The 10,610-nt window shown below is 42.4% G+C and overlaps 1 long non-coding RNA gene across 3 annotated transcripts; it reads left to right on the top strand.

Annotated features, from left to right (window-relative positions):
- Positions 1-7,005: 7,005 nt before the first annotated feature.
- Positions 7,006-9,328, top strand: LOC141374707 (uncharacterized). 3 transcript variants are annotated; one of them, XR_012381789.1, is made up of 2 exons: positions 7,006-7,133; positions 8,950-9,328. It is a non-coding gene; the product is annotated as an uncharacterized lncRNA (long non-coding RNA). The 3 variants fall into 3 exon arrangements; XR_012381795.1 differs by having other exon boundaries at positions 7,019-7,133; positions 8,972-9,328; XR_012381797.1 differs by having other exon boundaries at positions 7,019-7,150.
- Positions 9,329-10,610: the final 1,282 nt, after the last annotated feature.

The following is a 10,610-nucleotide window of genomic DNA, read 5'->3' as shown; positions in this document are numbered from 1 at the left end:
TAAAATTAGTTTAAAAAATATAATAGTTAAGAATACATGAGATACATAAAATAAAAAGACATAAGACGTGGTTCCACTCCAAGATGGTGATGTAGGAAGACCCTTAACTTATCTCCTCCACGGACACACCAAATTATACAGTTATTTATAGAGCAATTCCTCCTGAAGAAGAACTAAGGCTGACTGCACAGCTTCTGTACAACAGAAGATAGACCATACAGAGATAAAGAATGGCAAGGCAGACAAAGACACAGTAAGGAAAAGAACCAACTTCCTGCTGTGAACTGCAGTGGGGAGAAATAGTACCGCAGGACCATGAGCAGATTTGTTTGCTCCGGGACACAGGAAGAAGAAAAAAAAAAGCTGTGGTTTAAAACAACTTGAATATAAAGGAACTAACCCTAGAACCCTCCCAAATGGCAAGGGAGCTGCTGGAACTCTTCCCAGGTTGGAGGAGCTGGCAAACACCACAGTTTACATTCCTTCTCCTCCTTGATATCATGGACAGGAGCAGGGTCCAGGTGCTCTGGTTGGTCTACTGCCTCAGTGAGCTCTAGGCCCCTAGCCCACACCAGCTCTAGCCATCCCACCAAGGTAATTTCAGCATGGCACACACCAGGACACCCCTGGTCAGGGCTCACTACAGCTCCAGCCATCTTGCCAAAGTGACACAGGGGCAAAGCACCCTGAAACATTCCAGGCCCACCCCACTTTGGCTCCTAGGGCACTCCCAATGCAGAGTGCTCTGAGACCTCCTAGCTCATGCCTGCTTCAGATCCAGCTACCCTGCCAGGGTGCTTCTTGCAGGGATCACCCCAGAAAACACAGCTGGGGCCCTCCTCTGTTCCAACTGTCCCACCAGGGCACACCCTGCATGGACCACTTTGGGATACCCTGGCCTGCACTCCACCATGGCTCTAGCCACTATGCCAAGGTACCCCCAGCACAGAGCACCCTGGGATACTCTGACTTGCCCTACCCACTTCAGCTACAGCTGTCTTGCCCAAGTGCCCCCTGCACAGGGCACCCAAGGACCCCATGGCTGGTGCCTCACCTAGGCTCCAGCTGCCCTGCCAGAGCAACCCCTGCACAGAGCACTCTGTGACCCCCCCTGGCCTGCACCCTAGCTTGGCTCCAGCCTCTCTTCCAGGATACCCTGTGTGGAGCACCCCAGGACCTTCCGGCTTGTACCCAATTCAGCTTTAGCTGTCCTGACAGGGCATTCTCTATGTGAAGAGCCTCAGGACCACCTGAGACATGTCCACTTCAGCTCCAGCCATCCCACCAGGGCAGCCCCAGCATGAAGTGCTTTGGGACCCCCAGTCTACACCAGCCGCAGTTCCAGCCAGCCAGCCAGCCAGCCAAAGTCACCAGGCACACATAATAGGCACAGAGGATGACTATCCAAAAAACCATTCCTTCAGGTTTAGGCAAAGTAGCTGTTTTACTTAATTTATAGAAACAACACAGAGAGTCAAGCAAAATGAGACAGGAATATGCTAAAAATGAAAGAATAAGATAAAAGTTCAGAAAAGTAACTAAATGAAATGGCGATAAGAAATATGCCTGATAAATAGTTTAAAGTAATGATCATAACTATGCTCACTGGACTGGAGACACAATTGGAAGAATTCAGTGAGAACTTCAACAAAGAGCGAGAAAATATAAAAAAAAAAAAGGCAATCAGAGTTGAATAACACAACTGAAATGAAAACAAAACATTAGAGGGAATCAGCAATAGATTAGCAGATGCAGAAAAATAGATCAGCTATCTGAAAGACAGGATAATAGAAAGCAGTCAGATGAATCAAAGGGTTAAGGGATCTCTTGGACAACATTAAGCAAACAAACATTCACATAATATGAAAAAGAGAGAAAGAAGCAGAAACCTTATTTGAAAAAATAATTGAAAACTTCTCTAACCTGGGGAAGGAAACAGAAATCCAGGTTCAGGAAGCAAACAGAGTTCCAAACAAGATGAACCCAAGGAAGCCCACACCATGACACATAATTAAAAAGTCAAAGATTAAAGATAAAGAGAGAATTTTAAAAGAAGCAAGAAAGAAGCAAAATTTTATGTATTAGGGAAACCCCATAAGGCTGTCACCTGATTTTTCTGCAGAAATTTTACAGGCCAGAAGGGAGTAGCATGATACATTCAAAGTGCTAAAAGAAAAAAAAAAACCTACAACCAAGAATACTCTACCAGGCAAGAATGTCATTCAAAATGGAAGGAGAGAGAATTTCCCAACCAAATTTAAAGGAGGTCATCACCACTAAACAGGTCTTATAAGAAATGTTGAAAGGACTTCCTTAAGTAGAAAAGAAAAAAACATAATTAGAAGAAATTATGAATAAAATGATGTAAAATATGACAACATACACATAAAACATGGAGAAGGGAGTAAAAAAGTTTAAGAACGTGCTCAAATGGGGGCGCCTGGGTGGCCCAGTCGTTTAAGCGGCCAACTCTTGGTTTCAGCTCAGGTCATGATCTCAGGGTTTTGAGAGCAAGCCCCATGTCGGGCTCCTGTTTAGTGAGGAGTCTGCTTGAGATTCTCTCCCTCTCCCATTGCCTCTCCCCTTGCTGGTGTGTGCTTTCTCTCTCTCTAAAATAAGTAAACAAATCTAAAAAAAAAAAAAGAATGTACTCAAATATAAGTAGTCATAATATAAACTTAATATAGACCATCACATACTTAGGATGCTATATAAGAACCTCATGGTAACCGTAAACCCCAAACCTATAATAAATACACAAAAAGTAAAGAGAAAGAAAGCCAAACATAACACTACAGAAAGTCATAGATTATAAGGAAAGGGAGCAAAAGAAGAAAGGAACAGAGAAGAACTACAAAAACAACCAGAAAACAAATTTTAAAAATGGCAATAACTATATACCTATCAGTAATCAGTAAGTGATCTAAATACTCCAATCAAAAGACATAGGGTGGTGAATGAATAAATAAACAAGACCCACCCATCTATATGCTGCTTACAAGAAACTCTAAGATAATATCATAGAAGGATTGAATGTGAGACTAGGGATTGGCCAGATTCGTGGGCCTCTAGGCCTCTGGGTATATATCACAGGAGTCTCCTTTGAATAACAGGCGTAGATCTCCAACCAGCTTGCAGCTGTACTCGCAGCTGTACTTGGTGGAGGGTAGTCTTGATTTTGGTAAGATGGATCCATGGGGAGAAACCATTAAGTTTTACTGATATTGGAGTGGTCAAGAGAACTTGATAGGGCCTGGTCTGGACAGGTTCAAGTGGATTTTTGTCCTGCAAAGAATCTTAAACTATACCCGATCCCTGGATGTAAGTTCTGGTTATATGTTTCCTAAGAAAGAGGGGTCAAGTTTTGGATTGTACTAGTTTGGGTGGTCCTTAATGGCAGAGAGAGTCTGCTCTAGGGATATCCTTTGATAGTTGAAAAAAATCTTCCTCCAGTCCAATTTGGCTGATCATTAAAGGAGAGGGATCAGTTAAAGCGCCAATCTGAGCATTCATGTCTTCTAGTAACCCTGTCACATTTTTGTGGTAATCTGGAGTATATACATAACACTTTTAATAAAGCATAGGTACCTCCTTGAGCTACAGTCAGGATATCAAGGGCCATTTGGTTTTGGAGGGCTATCTTTTGAATTTGTGCATGACTGCATGTTGAGCTTAGTTAAAGGTAGCTGCTGTATGCTTGGCTAAAGCCTCTATTTGCAACTTTACATTAGTAGAGGTGGCCCCTAGGACAAATATGGCTAAAGGGTAAAACCATCAAGAAGCCCCTCTTTGATGTTTAGTTGTAACAGTATCCTAATTATGAGGAGTCACTGGCAACTGAGAGAAGACTTGTCTCAGGAGGATAAGGGTTTCCTCAAGTGTATCACCTAATCCAATCATAGGGAAAGTGGGGCCATTCATTATTTCTACAAGTCCATAGTTAACTCTATGGAGTGGGGTACACCCTGGGTTTTAGGGAACGATTTTGTCATTCCAGTCACAGAGAACTGGTCAAGGTGCTAGCTGAATTATACAGTTGTTGGGGAACTGATCCCATTTTCCAGATGTTCAAATAATCATAAGCCAGTGGGATCCAGCTATTATCCCCATAGAACAACAAGCACAGAGATAGTCTGTACATGAGCTATTGTGGCAATTTCCCTGGTTTACCTCAAGTTGTCTAGCTTAGGCAAACAACATTCCAAAGACAATCAGAACTAGAATTTAACATCCACAAAGGCGGGTTATTGAAACATAATTTTTCTCTCTAAAGTCACCATGATTTCCAGAGATAGCCAAATTAAGACTAATTTGTTTATAAAAGAAGTCCAATTTTAACAAACTTAGCTTACATAATTGCTAATTGCTTACATAAACTCAGCAAGAATAGTGATTGGCCATATAGAAAACCAATGTTTCCAATGTTGTCCTATTACAAGGAGAACAGATTCCTATTGAATTTATGCAAATGACTACAATTGCCATGGAAGAAAGAATATTTACTGAGACTTTTTGAATGTCACAGGGTTCAGAAAGGGAGAAAAGTTAAATGCCTCAATTTTTTTCACAAATGAATACTTTATCACATTTTTTAAATCATACATATCTTAAGAGAAAGTTTCCTTAATCTGGAAGAGCAGAGGACCAGCAATGTTTCAAACAAGGGTCACAATAAGTATAATCATTTTTCCCAATTTATTTAGTCCCATGTTACTAATTCTTATTTGATTTGAATGCAGCCTTTTAGTTAGTTCTGGAAAACCTTACCCATTTTATGATCTTAAAGATATTGAATTCCTGTATTTGTCCTAAAAGTCTTTTTATGAATCTCTTTTAAGACAAAACTCATTTTACAAGAGAACAAGAACAATTATAAATGACAAAAACTCAGAAATGGACATTGTAACAGAGTTCATTATGATGTAATTGACAAAGAAATTCAGTTATTTCTGTGACACATAACACTTCAATAATCAGTAAATCAAGTAATGACCTTATACCAGAACATAACATACCAAATAAGCCTAATTAGTCCAAGAGACTTCATTTATGATTTAAATCTTGGAAAAGTTTGTTAAAACCTTAGAAAGTTTTAAAGCACATGCTTAAATAGGATTACAGATCATTAAAGACTTGATAAAGACAAAACGTAGAAACTGGTTTTTTTGGGCAAAGAAAAAGTAACTTTGTCTACATTTTGTTCTCTAGAGCGGACCATCAATTCAAGAAAATTTTGTCTTTTTAACAGAGAGAAAGCAGAATTTCAATCTTATTCCAGCGTACTTTTAAATTCCATACATTTTAACCTTAGTTAATCCTGACCACACACAAAATTCCTTTCCAAAGATTTCCCTTCACAAACCTACAACTTTTCTTTTCCTTCAACAAAAATGTATTCCCATTCCTTATATCTTTCTTACACATAGAGTTGCTTCCCTTATTTCCATCTAAGTACATGTATCCGAATTTTAACTCTCAGAAACCTTAGTTTCCAGTGAAAACTAAGTAGTAACCAATTGTGAACTGTCACACCAGAATTCTTTAGACGGCAAATTTATGAATCAATTAAGCACAAAGCATGTTTTCCAACAGACCAAAATATCCTGTTTCTTTGCAATAAGAAGTCAAACGCACAGCCCTACGTTCAGTAATCAATGGCTTTAGCACTTTATCTTATTTGGAAAAGACCTAGATGTCCAACGAATTCAATCCTATTTATAATCCAAGCAAAGCTTTAACATCTCAGGTTACTAAAGACTTTAAAAGCTGTCTTAACATGAAACTTTGAGACAGACAAAATTAACCGTCATTTTTAGTCATCTTTTTGCTAACAAGCTGCAACAGAGATAACACGAGTTTATTTGACCTTCAGTAATCATTGGTAGAATAAGTTTCAATTAGTTTAAATACCGAATTATGTTCCACCTGGGTCCACTTAAAAGTCAATCAATTTGTTACTATTGTCAATTTTTACCTGGGGCATCAGTGGGGAAATCTGAAGTGGGCACTGCTATGTCCAAGTGGGTGCTCTTTGCTCCTGGACAGTGGGAGGAGGAGGAGGAGCTAGGGTTCCTGAGGCACCCAGAATGGTAGGGGAACCAGTTATACAGGTGGCACCCAAGGTGGTGCGGAAACGGGAGGAGGCAGGAGAGGCGAAGTGCTGCCAGAAGGCAAAGAGGATTCCCAGCTCCAGACCTCCTCAGCTCGGACAGAGGAGCAGAGCCGTGGTTTTTTCCACCGAAATGGAAATATGCAGTCTGTGTAGGGCCAGAGAAGACAGGGAACTTCCCGGAAACAAAGGGAGTTTCAGCTGCTGCTTGGGAATACTCCTTTAAGCCTCCATCCGGAGGTAGACTAACCATAGTCATTAAGCCGGGAAATGAATGAGGGAGAAGCCTCCGTATCTTTTAGGAGGAGGAACAGCTAGAGACCATCCAATAGATTGGGAGGCAGCTAATAATCAGCCAAACAGGTTCTGCAAGAGGCTCTTAGGTCAGGGTCCTGATTTAGGGCCATGAAACTCAGCAAGACAGAATGGGACTTCTGAACATTTGGAGGAGTTCTAGCAAAGGAGGTCAAGCTGGAAAACAGTACTAGAAGAGAGAGTTCCGTGGGAGGGGTAAGACCAGGATCTAGGATTTTGTACTGAGGCCGTGAAACACCAGGCCTTAGGGGTCAAATTTGTTCCAGCTTTTAAGAAAACAGCCCAAGGATGAGTTTGAAGAAGAGAAGGGCTGGGAAAGACAAGCTGCTGATTCCCAAATGGCTTCCACCAAAGGGAATGGAGCTCTGACTCCTGGTTGCAATTTAGTCAGAGCATCTCGCTGACGTGAAAGAGGACCGGACCTATACCAGGCGATGGACTCTTCTGGTGGCATCCCACCACGGAAAGGAGTCACGGCAAACACAAGCCCACCAAGAGGATCCCTGCAAATGGCTTGGCACTTCCTGTTGGGGTGTCTCCTGGCAACAGGTAGAGCGGGACAACGGATTGGCCACACACGAGGGGAGGACTCACCACTCAGACGCACGGGAACACGCTTGCCAGCAGATGAAGATGGCTGCTGGATCCGCAGGAACAAAGGGAAAGGGGCGGAGGTTGAAAGAAGTTAGGAGGCTGAGAGTCATCCAGGGTCAGGAAGTTCCTAATGTGTGTGAATTCCCCGGGCGAGCTGCCAGTTATGACGGGCTTTGGGAGCAGACCTGGGGGATGTAATGAGAAAGCAGAGGAAAGGTGTCCTTTGCCCTCACAGAGCCAAAGAGTCTGACCTGTTCACCGTTAGACCTTCAGACAACCCCAGAGAGCTGCCCTGGCCGGAGGCCTTTAGTTGTCTGAAGAGTACTAGGGTTAGACTGCTGAAGGGCAGAAAAGAGAAAGGAGAGGGAGGGAGGGAAGGGTCCCTCGGAAAGGCAGAAAGGGGAGTGCCTCACCCTCCCCAGCAAGAGTGGTCCATCTCGTTCCCCTCCAGGCTTCAGATCCTCACTGAGGAGTAACCTCAGCGGAAGCTGTCAGTTCTCCAAGGAGTACTGAAGTCGGCCCACCAAGGGAGAGTCCCGAGAAATCCCATAAATTCTGGGAAGAATTGCCGACAGCATAGGCAGGCTCCTCATTTGGGGTTACCCCAAATGTGGAGGGCCGCAAAGTCTCCAGTACAGGCCACCAAATGTGCCCAAATGGGGTGTCTCTTGATCATATGGGGGCCCCCAAATGTGGAGTGACCATCAGGTGGAAGTTGGTGGCATAGGCAGTGAAAGAATTCACCTGAGGCAGAACGGAGGAGATAGAAGTTGTTGAACCCACCTGCAAGAGAGCGGTGGGCGGGACAGCAGAGGGGGGAATGTCTGCAACGAGGCAGCAGGTGGGGGGCTCGTTTTTTTTTAAAGTGAGAAGATGAGGAAATAGGGCTACATATGGAATCTTTCCTTTTTTTGGGAACTGTGCCTGGTTGTAAGTAGCCTATTGGTTAGTTAGGGTCTATGGATATTTTGAGGTGGGCCGTCTGATGGGTCTGCCTGTATTCAGCCAGGTGGTCGCTGTGGGCCTTTCTGCATTCCATTGCTCAACCCTGTTTGCCTAAAAGCAGCCTCTACAAATTACAAATTATAAATCAATAAACATTATTTATGGGATTTAATAGGATGGGCGATACAGCTCAGCTGCTCTCATGCAGAGTTTGCCTCTCATACTTCATATTGTCTCACAGAACTGTAATAATTGTTCAGCTCTCAAGAATGATTTAACAATAACTGTTGAAAACACATTAAAAGAAGGTTTTAATGGGCCTGTTATCCAGTGACTCATAAATCAAAGGAACCTGGGTTATGTTTGACATACCCTCGCCCCAGTGTTTTTTTCTAAATTTTTATTAATCTGAAGTATAAGTTATAAATTTTAAAGTAATTATACAATTTTCTTCAGAAAAAAATGCTTCTAGAAAATTTTTCTTGATCTCTTCACTCATATTTTGAATATATTCTAAACTTTTAAGAGAATGTACCAAAATATAGGAGCTCTCCTGTTAGCCATAGAAGGAACAAAAACATGTGTCTTAAGTACGGAGAATGCTCAGTTATCAGGCCAACCGTCTCTTCAAAGGGGTTATTGAGCTCTATTCTTTTGCAGAATTGGTGCAAATTTCTCACTCCCTACCCCTATCTTATTAATGTAAGACGAACACCGGGAAGCAGAGAAGCACCCTTTCTAGAGACGGTGTGTTTATTAAGACAGCTATCCCCTCACCTCACCTTCTATGATGGTGGTGAGGAGAGTACTGGTATTCCTTCCAGAAACTTGGGTGGGGAATAAGGATCATTGATGAAGTTTTGGGGTGTCCACAATAAGGGAACACAGATACCTTTTTCCACAATGGTGAAAATGTGCCCCAGAGGGTTAATGGGTTTATAACTGTCACCAGCAAGACCCCAACTGGCCCCCCTTTGTCTTCACAGATATATTAACCTTATCTTTTAGAGGCAATCAACAAGAAGAGCTCCTGCTTGCGTTTGAGACCAATTTGAGCTTGACCAGTGACTCACATCTGTGCAGATAGACCATGGAGCGTCTGACAGTTACTTCTACCTTAAAATCTGCCCCCAAGGAGGAGAACGAGTTTCATTAACATAACATAGGATACATGTATAGGCATGTTTTCTAAGTATGCCTTTGCAACCTTATGCCCACCTCTATATATGATGACAGTACTCCTTTTTCTGAATAGTCATCCTAACCCTAACCTCCTCACCCCCCACATGAGTCATGGCTTTGGAAGTTATTCCCTGTGATCTCCTTATTTGCTGCAAATAAAATGTCCTTTGTTTGACACCTCCACCTGGTCTCCATCTGTAATGAAGGGCTTCAGGACAGGTCCCCCCGACCCTAAATGTGCCATTTTGGTATGTGGACTATTTTGAGATGAAGGCAGTTGAGCTCTTGTGGGCTCAAGAGAAACTTCTGTCCTTCCCTTAATCACACAGAAGCAGCTAAATTGGTGGTGTTTCCCGGAATAATGGCTATTAACAGAGATAAATTTTATCTGAGTGATCCATCTGTAGGGCAGGGCAAATATCTAATCACCAAATACCTGCTCTTATCACCCTATGAAATGCATTCCTTTCCTCTAAAGTCCCAGACCCCCACTCCCTTCCCCTTAGTTCAGGATGACATATGTACCTCATTTCGCCTGTCTTTGGAATTTCCATGTCTGTGCAGATTCCCTATATATACAGGAATACAATTGATACAAATCTATACAATTTGATTTTCTCCTATTAATCTGTCTCATGTCAATTTGATTCTTAGTTCAGCTAGAAGGATCTTTGAGGGGACAGGAATTTTTACTCCCTGACAGTAACTCACCAAGGAGTGAACTCAGGTTAGTTTGGTTACAAAAGGATTGCTGCCCAGTCTTAGTACAAGAGGGAAAAATGCCCTAGGGGACATGGCATTGTAATTCCCACCAGGCGGGAATGAGAATTATTTCTTTACTAGAGAGGCCTAGAGTTTAAACACTCAGAGAAACTTCAGAGATCTTATTTTATGATAAAGTGTGGGTTAGAGAGTTTCAGTGGCTCACCCCAGGCCACAGAGCCAATTAGAAGCTGAAATCTGACAGGAATCAAATTTCCTTAGTTTCCAGTCCACTTTATTCTTTCTCTCAGCAACTTGAACTCTTTCTCTCTTGATCTTTTAATCCAGAGATCATTATGTTATCCCATTTTAAAGTAATCTTTGGTTGATTTTAGCTGGAGAATATTTTCTGAAGTCTACAACAGTAAAACACCTTTCTAACAAGAGCGTGTGGCTAACTTGCATTTACGTATTTGTACTTATAGACAATACCTTCCTACTCACCATATCTTGTCTCCTTGCCCTACAGTGTCTTAGCTCCTTGCCCTACAGTATCTTAGCTCCTTGCCCTACAGTATCTTAGCTCCTTGCCCTACAGTATCTTAGCCTTGCCCTACAGTATCTTACCCCTTGCCCTACAGTATCTTACCCCTTGCCCTACAGTATCTTACCCCTTGCCCTACAGCATCTTAGCCCTTGTGCTACAGTATCTTACTCCTTGCCCTACAGTATCTTACCCCTTGCCCTACAGTATCTTACCCCT

The sequence above is a fragment of the Callorhinus ursinus genome, unplaced genomic scaffold, assembly GCF_003265705.2.
Source record: "Callorhinus ursinus isolate GAN/ISIS: 27379988/994484 unplaced genomic scaffold, GSC_fseal_2.0 scaffold2, whole genome shotgun sequence".
Lineage (NCBI taxonomy): Eukaryota > Metazoa > Chordata > Mammalia > Carnivora > Otariidae > Callorhinus > Callorhinus ursinus.
Note: the sequence above shows the minus strand (reverse complement) of the source record. Positions and strands in the feature narration are given on the sequence as shown.